This window comes from Schistocerca americana, chromosome X, assembly GCF_021461395.2.
Source record: "Schistocerca americana isolate TAMUIC-IGC-003095 chromosome X, iqSchAmer2.1, whole genome shotgun sequence".
Taxonomy (NCBI): Eukaryota; Metazoa; Arthropoda; class Insecta; order Orthoptera; family Acrididae; genus Schistocerca; species Schistocerca americana.
This window is the reverse complement of record NC_060130.1, coordinates 405,232,019-405,242,442: the sequence shown is the minus strand read 5'-3', so window position 1 is coordinate 405,242,442 and position 10,424 is coordinate 405,232,019. Positions and strand designations below refer to the sequence as shown.

The following is a 10,424-nucleotide window of genomic DNA, read 5'->3' as shown; positions in this document are numbered from 1 at the left end:
TTACAGTACAGAGAAATACGTAACTGGAAAAGAATTCGCCCCAAAAACTGAAATTTACATCGAATTTAAGAACTGTAATAGCAACGTACTCCCACGACTTTGATGTCATGGTTTAAACTATAGCCGACCGCGGTGGCCGATCGGTTCTAAGCGCTTCAGTCCGGAACCGCACGACGCTACTCTCGCAGGTTCGAATCCTGCCTCGGGTATTGATGTATGGGATGTCCTTAGGTTAGTTAGGTTCAAGTAGTTCTACGTTCTAGGGGACTGATGACCTTAGATGTTAAATCCCATAGTGCTTAGAGCCATTTTTTTGTCTAAACCATATAAAATGGAAGTTTGCAAAATGGTTCAAATGGCTCCGAGGACTATAGGACTTAACTTCTGATGTCATCAGTCCCCTAGAACTTAAAACTACTTAAACCTAGGTAGCCTAAGGACACCACACACATCCATGCCCGAGGCAGGATTCGAACCTGCGACCGAAGCGGTCGCGCGGTGCCAGACTGTAGCGCCTAGAACCGCTCGGCGGAAGTATGCACTCACCATTATCAACATTTCACTTAGCAATACAATAATAGTGAGAAGTTGTCTGTGGTCCAGCACTATGCGAGCGCGCGAATGGTAGATAATGATATTTGTTCCGCCTTTATTTGCAAAAGTCAGACTTCGTATTTTTTCTCTTTGTGGAGGGACTTTCCCCTTCTGTTTTGAGTTATTTCTCATGGCGGGGATTCAGTCACGTAGAACTTTTTAAAAAACCTTATATTCGCCACTGACAGTACAAAGTATTGCTCTACAATTTCGGCCTTAGGGTGCCTAAAGACAGTGGTTTATTGGGATTTACGTTAATACTGTTAACATTGATATAAGGCTCACATACGACGATGCCATGTGTAGATGTTGAAAGTGTGTTAAAGCCTGACATGTGATGCCGCGTAGTCGTTTGCGGCACAACACTTGATAAGGGCTCTAAGGCCGAAACTGCAGTAACGAAAATAAATACTCTCTACGGTCTATGGCGAATATAATTCAAAAATGGTTCAAATGGCTCTGAGCACTATGGGACTCAACTGCTGAGGTCATTAGTCCCCTAGAACTTAGAACTAGTTAAACCTAACCAACCTAAGGACATCACACATATCCATGCCCGAGGCAGGATTCGAACCTGCGACCGTAGCGGTCTCGCGGTTCCAGACTGCAGTGCCAGAACCGCGCGGCCACTTCGGCCGGCGAATATAATTCCTTTCTGTTTTGTTTTCCTCAACTTTCTGCTTCTACTACTTCTACTCTTCTGGAATTTCTTGTCATTTTCTAGGCCTACGTTATTATTCTCCGAAAGTTGTCCGACCACCCTCCTCGCCCCTACTCTGAATCAGCACCTGCAGATACAGTCGACCCGTGAACGGGCTGGAATGTTCAAGTCAGAACCCAAACCCATTCACATGGGGAAGCAACTATGAAGTATCCCGAGTTAAAAATAGTTTACTAATTTTCTACAAGTTTTGCCATTTTCGAGACCCTGTGTTTTCAGACTACTTTATTCTCCGAAAGATTTGGAAATTGATGTAAGTAAAAGTGTAAACAGTTTTACTAATATGTCTATGGGCGTGGGGCGGGGGGGAGAGGGAGGCTTGACCTCAATTGGACGCAAGAGTGGATGGGTGCACGGCTGGGCACGGCCGGTAACACAGCCAGGTAAAAACGCCTGCTGCGGCCGGAAAGTTGCGAGCGGCCGGTGTTTGGCGGGCGCGTGGCAACACCGCGGTGTGCGCCGTGCTGCGCGAGGTGGGCGCTCGGGGCGCCAGGTGAGTCTGCAGTCTGCAGCCGCCTCTGCCACCAGTCGCCTGCCGACCAGCCCGCCGTCCGGCCGCCTCGCTGCACCTGGCCCAGGTAGCATTCCTACTCACCCGTAAGTACTAGCCCTCACTAGTCCCTACGGCTCACACACCCCAGCCGCAGACCTCCGTGACGATAGCAGCGGTGACACCAGCCTGAGTCAGCGGCCACGCCCGCGTCTGTGTTCGCCCACGCATTGTGTGCCTACCACCTGGTGATCGAGTGGCCCGGGACTACACCTCACACCACTCGATTCCTACAATCCTACCCTTTCGAGTGTTCGGTTATCGGACAAACGACCCGCAGTTTTTGCTGAGTACAAACTTTTTATCATCACACATGACCTTCGTTTAGTAAACATTCAATATACCGGTAGCAGAAAGTCACTGCAGGTCGAATTCCGAAGTGAGACTTTCTTCTCTTCACAACTATAAAAAAATTGTTTTGTCTGTAACAGCAATTGTAAACAAGTAAAGTTAGTTTAGCTAGTCGCCTGCGATACGAAGACTATTAAACTACATTTTCGGTGGTTTTTGTGAACGTCTAGTCTGAGAAAAAACAGGAAAGCGGTAATGAGCAGAGGCTGATTTGTGCAACAGGTGGTTATGAGGCAGCAGTGACAGTCCGTGCGAGCCCGAAATTCACTGATATCGCCAAATAAGACCCATAATTTTAAGCTGCGCAACCCTAACTATTCGCCTGTTTTGTTATTGGTTTTCTATCAATTTTTACTGTTCTCGCTATTCGACAGCGGTCAGTATCAATGTTGCCCAAAAACATTCCTACGTAAACTGCGGGGTAAAGTTTTGAATATAAAAGTACGTGGTTCCTGCAAAGAGCATGCAGTTGGTGATGAAATTACGTTTAGTATATCGTTTATCGTGAATATTGTCTCCAACAAATTAGTCATAGCTCTGCGAAAGCTGTTACAGCTTCATTTAGAGTTCATCAGCAGTTGTGTGTCCTGTAGTTGTTACCATTCTAATCTGAGGACACTTTCCCTGTTTCTTTAAGTAGGTTGTGACGCAATGTGGCTGTCATTCCTGCAGGACAAAAGGCGTAACGGCATACCCGTTATTTCTTAAGTACGTGCGAATAGAGGTCCGTTTCAATTCGAGTGACGTTGTCATTTATTGTAAAACTAGAGTATAAAATTTGCTTTATATAGCTTTCATTATACATTGTTTGCACGGTAGTGTTTAAAAACTGCCACGTTATGTTGGAATGCCCAGTAACTGTGTAAATCCAAGTACACACAGATTGAAGTAGACGCTCATTATTGGTAACCGAGCTATTGCCAGTTGTCACTGCAGACTCCCACACATGATTTTATTCGAAATCTAAACATCACGAAGTTTGGCTACATACATTTCTGTAACGATACGTATTCCGCGAACAGCCGTTACAGAACGGCTAAATCTTTGTAATTTTTGTGAATGTGATAGTTCAAAGTGTTACTGATCTGTTACAATGTCTGATCTGTGGAAGCTATGTCAGGTTCTAAATTGTGTTCGGACAGCTTTCTACTTGGTCGCGGTCGAACTCGCAACTTATTTTAATTATCGGTTCGATACTATCGTAAACAAAATCAAGGCGACGCCCTGTCTAGGAATCACTATTGGCTGCTTTTTCACATTTTAATTTTCTCACTTGTCTCGAGAAGTCCAGTTGTTCTTTGTTAAATATCCGTGGCCATTCGCCTAGGCGTTTCATGTTATTCATCCTAAATGTGACAATCTAGTCATCCTGCCGACCGTTGCGTTAAAACTCTTCTTTCCGTAAAATGCTTGTTACTTGACAGCTATTTGGTTGGTTCAAATGGCTCTGAGCACTATAGGACTTAACATCTGTGGTCATCAGTCCCCTAGAACTTAGAACTACTTAAACCTAACTAACCTAAGGACATCACACACATCCATGCCCGAGGCAGGATTCTAAGCTGCAACCGTAGCAGTCGCGCGGTTCCGGACTGAAGCGCCTAGAACCGTTCGGTCACCGCGGCCGGCTGAATGGCTTATTGAATGATGTTTGTAACAACGTGGGAAGCTGTCAAAAAGCCGTAAATTTATTTCTGGTTTATTACTTGAAAACCTGTATTCATATTTTCTTATTCTGTCCTGAGCGTTTCTACTAAGATTGCTCAGACGTTACCTTTGGTGTGATGACCTCAACATGCTGTACGTGTTGGGGTAATCCTAATGGGAAACGTAGGCTCAAAGACGGCAAAGGATATCTTTAAGAATGCCTTCACCCTGTCAGTTGTAGCTGCGGCCACGTCGGATTACGTTGGCTGTCGGCTGCTTTCTTGTGGCGTGAATTACAAGAAGTGTGAGGCACGGGACACATCAAAGCCTGGCCGTGGTGGCGGAGCGGTTCTAGGCGCTTCAGTCTGGAACCACGCGGATGTTGCTGTCGCAGCTTCGAATCCTGCCTCGGGCATTGATGTGTGTGATGTCCTTAGGTTAGTTAGGTTTAAGTACTTCTAAGTTCTAGGGGACTGATGACCTCAGATGTTAAGTCCCATAGTGCTTAGAGCCATGTGAACCATTTGATTTTTGACACATCAAAACTGGTGTGCGAAATTTAGTTGTTTCACCGGTTTGGCAGTATTTATTACGGCCTCATTGCAGCTGACAGTACTGCTGCGTTTGAGCACATAAAATAACTAGGCTGTAGAAGATACTGGAGATCGCTGTATAGTCAACAAGAGCGGTTTCCAGTTCAGTGATTCAAGCGGAATAATTTTGTGAGATCACACATCAGCTTCAGAGGAGGTGAAGTTATTCAGTTGTTCCAGATGAGCTATGTAATGTGGATCAAATTGAAAGAAATAGTGTTGACGGCAAATGAGAGTTTTATACCATGTTGTTTACTGAGAGACGAAACAGATCCCCCATATTACGCAAAATAGCTCAGGAAATTGTTGCAGAAATGACGAAAACAGCATGCCAGATTTAACTTCAAAATGTAATTTACACATTATTATTGTAGGCCAAGTAACTGTTATTAAATGCTGCACTACACTTCAGAGTGACAGACAGTTTAGACTATTTTTCCAACATCGTCATTAAGCCTTTGTAAACAACGGTGGGTACGTCCTACCAATCATTCAATTCCTCGACGATGGAAACGCGCTCCTTGGTCTTGGAGCCATTCGAGAACCGGTGTGTGGGCGCCCTCATCGTAGGAATATACGAGATTACGGCGAATCAGTTGCTCTATTTCTTCGACATTGCTTTCTGTGGTCGATGTCGATGTCGACGCCCTTCCTTCCCGGTCAGCATCACCCACGGCTGTGCGCCCTTGTCTAAATTGTTGGCATCATTCCACTACGGCTGGACTCATTAGTGCATTTGGTCCATATATCGCCAGAATTCCACGGCCACTCTGTGCACAGTTTATACATTTTGCTCACAAGAATTGTACTGCCCTACGTGCTTTAACCTTTGAGTACGTTTCAAGTTGTCGCACCATTTTACTCCCACACTGTGATACACCTGTTATCCGTGCCGCAGCAGGATTGTGCCTTCGGGCAACCCGTGCGTGAACATTCTTCTGACAACGGGCCACTCCTCGCTGCGTAATGGTCTTAGCATGGGATGACGTACGTCACTTATTTTCTGAAGTCCCCTCATATGTCGGACTTCTTACGATTCTATTGGCTTCTGATGGTGCTAGTTAAAATGCTGTGGGAGATGTAGGAAGGTATTTTAACACCAGTACACACTAAATCCACGGGAGTAAATCAGTTTTCCAGTATTGTTTCTGTTTGTAAGCGAATCTGCAGTCGTGGTAGAGACAATATGTGGAAGGATGGGACACTATAGTCCGATTAAAATTACTTGAATAGTTGACGTCTGTCACTTGCTGCTGCAGTGTAGCCACATCCGCTGGCGGCTACCGCACGGTTGTGGGCGACTCGCAAACTGCGGATCACTTCACAAATGCCGTTAACGTGAAACACGGAGCACTTTGGCAGCGACCGCCGCGAGGTATGACGGAAATGGGAGACGCTCTGTCGACAGCTGATTTTAGGTGACCAATGACTGAACTGCGGCAGACGACGCGTTTTGTAACCCTGAATTTAAACTCGTCTCCTAATCTTGCAACAACCTCTTGATGTACAGTGTATCCGAGAACACAGCGGTCAACAGTCTGCGGCAGACTGAAAATCACAATCGCTTTGTTCACGATGTTTAACGTTAACCTGTACGAGCAAACTCAAAACAGAAAAATTTCAGTTTCAGCGGTAAAACCAAACTGTAATTTCTCGCTGTCATTGGTTACCCGAAATTATCCTCACACTGGCTACGCAAGGTCCCGCGTTACCAACCGAAGAGCATTGCTGACTGCAAACGAAAAGAGAATGATACGAAGAAAAATAAGAACAAACAAAAAAGGTCAATACGTTGATGAAAATGACATGGCATAGCACCAGAAATAAAAAATTACATTTAAAGAAATTAATTGAATAAAAGTAATGAGGTCTTTTGATTGGATGCATAAAAATAAAAAAAAATCGCTGCATTTGAGGCGGTCGAACTCACGACCTACGACAGATCAGGTTTGTACGCTAACCACTGCACTACACCGTTATACTGCGGAAAGTTTTATTTATGACTCCGGTGACCCAGTCGCAAAGATTAACTACAGCCTTCAAAAATTCGGCTGCACACAATGTCGTGCAAAGCTTATCTAATGTAAGCCAGTCTCTGATTGAACGATCCAATACTGTTTGGTTAGTGGTGTGTAAAGCTGGACAAGGAACTGGAAGTGAACTAATTGTTGTGGCAATTTGGCAACGGCAGGCGGTTCGGGCGTGACGTTGAGCGCACTGCTTGGAGGAAGCCATCTACAACGCGTGAAGTGCCAATTATGAAGTAATTTTAATTGGACTACAGTGTAACCTTCCGCTGAGATAGAGGACCTTAGCAACGGAGCGCCAGGTCAACTGGACGTATATAGGAGGAGGCGGCCCTTTTCGAGAAACGCTACCAAAGTTTGTCTGTATGCTTTGCGGAGATTATGGGAACCAAATGTGGGATGGCTGGACCAATTTTGAGCCCAACTTCTTCCGCCTACGAATTCGCTGTGTTAATCATCGATCATACTCATCCAGTGGAAAAAATGTATGCGACTGCTTTCAACTGTGTAAGCAAGACGACTGAGCTACTGATGTTAATTCTCGACAAGAGCGAACGTCGCATGCATATAATTATGTGACGTAGGACAGCGGCTGTGGTTTATATGCAGAACGGCACGACTGCGAAGAGGTCACTGGAGATTGCGTTCCAGCACACATTAGTCAATGTAGTGCGTCAGCGAGCACCAAGCGTTGAGTCGCTGCCGGAATGTGCTGGACCCATAATCGGCAGAATAGTGATTCATAATTTTAGGTTTGTTTCTGATTTAGAATTTCTATGGTTTATATAAATCAGTGAAAACGAGTGTCACGACTCTGAAGAAAGAAGCTGTCCATTACTTCTCCATTCCTCGTCGAATTTAAATTAATTCTCACTCTCAAATGATGTCCTAGCCGACGAGACTAAAATACTTAAGATGGCTGCCGAAGCTCCTGAGAATGATGTCTTAAAGCTTCTGTGACTATGTTTCCAGTTACATTCGTCGTAGAGATTAAACCGGAATACAAGAGTCTGACTGCGAATCAAGCTTATTTAGACGTTTCGTTACTTTCGTGAACTATTGCGCATTGTGTAACAATAACATTGTCAAATGAACCCTCTGCTGACTTCTTTCCGAAAGCGTCTAACACTTGTGAGTAAGTGTGGTACCTCCTATTGTGTTCTCAGAACCAAAAAGTGTGCTACAGGGAACAAAGGATAAATGTCATCGGGGCCAACAAGATGATGGACTATGAGCCTTACATTATCGTGTTAAAAAAAAATTCCCTATTTAATTGTTTCAAGAGATGTGTTTTTAGGCATCAGACGACTATCTTTGTCCCTATGAAGGTGTTTCACAATGTGTACGGATACCAAGTTTTTAGCATTTCTATACAAAGCGAACTGAGTAATGGCAATGCTCAATACTCTGGATTTATTTACTCACAGCTCTTCTTTCTTGCATAAGCTAGGCGCGGAAACATGAAGCTCGGAGACGAGGGTGGTGTCCCTGATCGCGAGTTCTTTGTCCTCACTTAGTATTTGTTTTGAATTTTACGGACGTATGATACAGAAGTTACACGTGTCGCCCCATTTTTCCTCATAGTTCATAAAAAAATCCACAACTGGAGAATGTTTGCGTTATACAGGGTGTTACAAAAAGGTACGGCCAAACTTTCAGGAAACATTCCTCACACACAAATAAAGAAAAGATGTTATGTGGACATGTGTCCGGAAACGCTTAATTTCCATGTTAGAGCTCATTTTAGTTTCATCAGTATGTACTGTACTTCCTCGATTCACCGCCAGTTAGCCCAATTGAAGGAAGGTAATGTTGACTTCGGTGCTTGTGGTGACATGCGACTCATTGCTCTACAGTACTAGCATCAACCACATCAGTACGCAGCATCAACAGGTTAGTGTTCATCACGAACGTGGTTTTGCAGTCAGTGCAATGTTTACAAATGCGGAGTTGGCAGATGCCCATTTGATGTATGGATTAGCACGGGGCAATAGCCGTGGCCCGGTACGTTTGTATCGAGACAGATTTCCAGAACGAAGGTGTCCCGGCAGGAAGACGGTTCGAAGCAATTGATCAGCGTCTTAGGGAGCACGGAACATTCCAGCCTATGACTCGCTACTGGGGAAGACCTAGAACGACGAGGACACCTACAATGGACGAGGCAATTCTTCGTGCAGTTGACGATAACCCTAATGTCAGCGTCAGAGAAGTTGCTGCTGTACAAGGTAGCGTTGACCACGTCACTGTATGGAGAGTGCTACGGGAGAACCAGTTGTTTCCGTACCATGTACAGCGTGTGCAGGCACATCAGCAGCTGATTGGCCTCCACGGGTACACTTCTGCGAATGGTTCATCCGACAATGTGTCAATCCTCATTTCAGAGCAAATGTTCTCTTTACGGATGAGGCTTCATTCCAACGTGATCAAATTGTAAATTTTCACAATCAACATGTGTGGGCTGACGAGAATTGTGCAATCACGTCATCAACAAGATTTTCTGTGAACGTTTGGGCAGGCATTGTTGGTGATGTCTCGATTGGGCCCCATGTTCTTCCACCTACGCTCAATGGAGCACGTTATCACGATTTCATACGGGATACTCTACCTGTGCTGCTAGAACATGTGCCTTTACAAGTACGACACAACATGTGGTTCATGCACGATGGAGCTCCTGCACATTTTAGTCGAAGTGTTCGTACGCTTCTCAACCCTCTTGACTTTTATTTATGGGGGCATTTGAAAGCTCTTGTCTACGCAATCCCGGTATCAAATGTAGCGACTCTTCTTGCTCGTATTGTGGACGGCTGTGATACAACACGCCATTTTCCAGGGCTGCGTCAACGCATCAGGGATTCCATGCGACGGAGGTTGGATGCGTGCATCCTCGCTAACGGAGGACATTTTGAAAATTTCCTGTAACAAAATGTTTGAAGTCACGCTGGTACGTTCTGTTGCTGTGTGTTTCCATTCCATGATTAATGTGATTTGAAGAGAAGTAATAAAATGAGCTCTAACATGGAAAGTAAGCGTTTCCGGACACATGTCCACGGAAGATATTTTCTTTCTTTGTGTGTGAGGAATGTTTTCTGAAAGTTTGGCCATACCTTTTTGTAACACCCTGTATATCATTTCATTAAATGATATTTACTGTGAGTAATATCCCGCTCCGCAGCAGAGGATACTGACGCTCACGAGTACAATGAATGAGTTAGCGACGTCACAGCCTGATGGTGAAGGTAAATTTCATCGTCAGTATCTGTGTGCGAAAGGGAGGAGGAATTCTGAAGTACTCGTATAATTCCTGAACACCAAGTGGTGTTCCAGAAGCGCGGCTAAAATTACAATCCTCTATGCAGTGCCTAATGGAGTAAAGGCATGCGGAACGCAACACTCAGTGAATATCCACCGATCGTCTGCGGGTGTGGTGCTCTCATTCGTGTTATTCGAGAGAAGTAGGTCTATGAACGGCAACGGTTTTAACATCTCCTTTCTTTTCTACAAGGATCTATTAAAAACATATGCAACACTACGCTAGAGAAATACTTATCAGTTATCTGCAGGATACAGACACATGCAAATTTTACATGGTACGCTGTGGAAAGTAACACGCCTACCTCACATTTCAGCATGTTTTACAGAATCATAATTAGGAGACGATATCTGTCAAGTCCTAGCCTAACTACTCGAGCCGGCCGCGGTGGCCGAGCGGTTCTAGGAGCTTCAGTCCGGAACCGCGCGACTGCTACGGTCGCAGTTTCGAATCCTGCCTCGGGCGTGGATGTGTGTGATGTCCTTAGGTTGGTTAAATTTAAGTAGTTCTATGTTCTAGGGGACTGATGACCTCCGATGTTAAGTCCCATAGTTCTCAGAGCCATTTGGACTGTAGGAACTACTCGAGCAAGGGAGCAAAGGACAACAAAATTAAAGTGCCTCGACAATGA

General features: G+C 44.9%; 1 protein-coding gene across 3 annotated transcripts in view; it reads left to right on the top strand.

Moving 5' to 3' along the window:
• The first annotated feature begins 1,779 nt into the window (after positions 1-1,779).
• LOC124554788 (phospholipase A2 inhibitor beta) overlaps positions 1,780-10,424 on the top strand; it is a 145,557-nt gene continuing 136,912 nt past the window's right edge. Inside the window, exon 1 of one of the 3 annotated variants that reach the window (XM_047128437.1) lies at positions 1,780-1,893. The gene's annotated coding sequence lies outside the window, so the exon portion shown is untranslated. Of the gene's footprint in view, positions 1,913-10,424 lie in introns of all 3 variants that reach the window. The other 2 variants (XM_047128435.1, XM_047128436.1) reach the window with 2 other exon arrangements.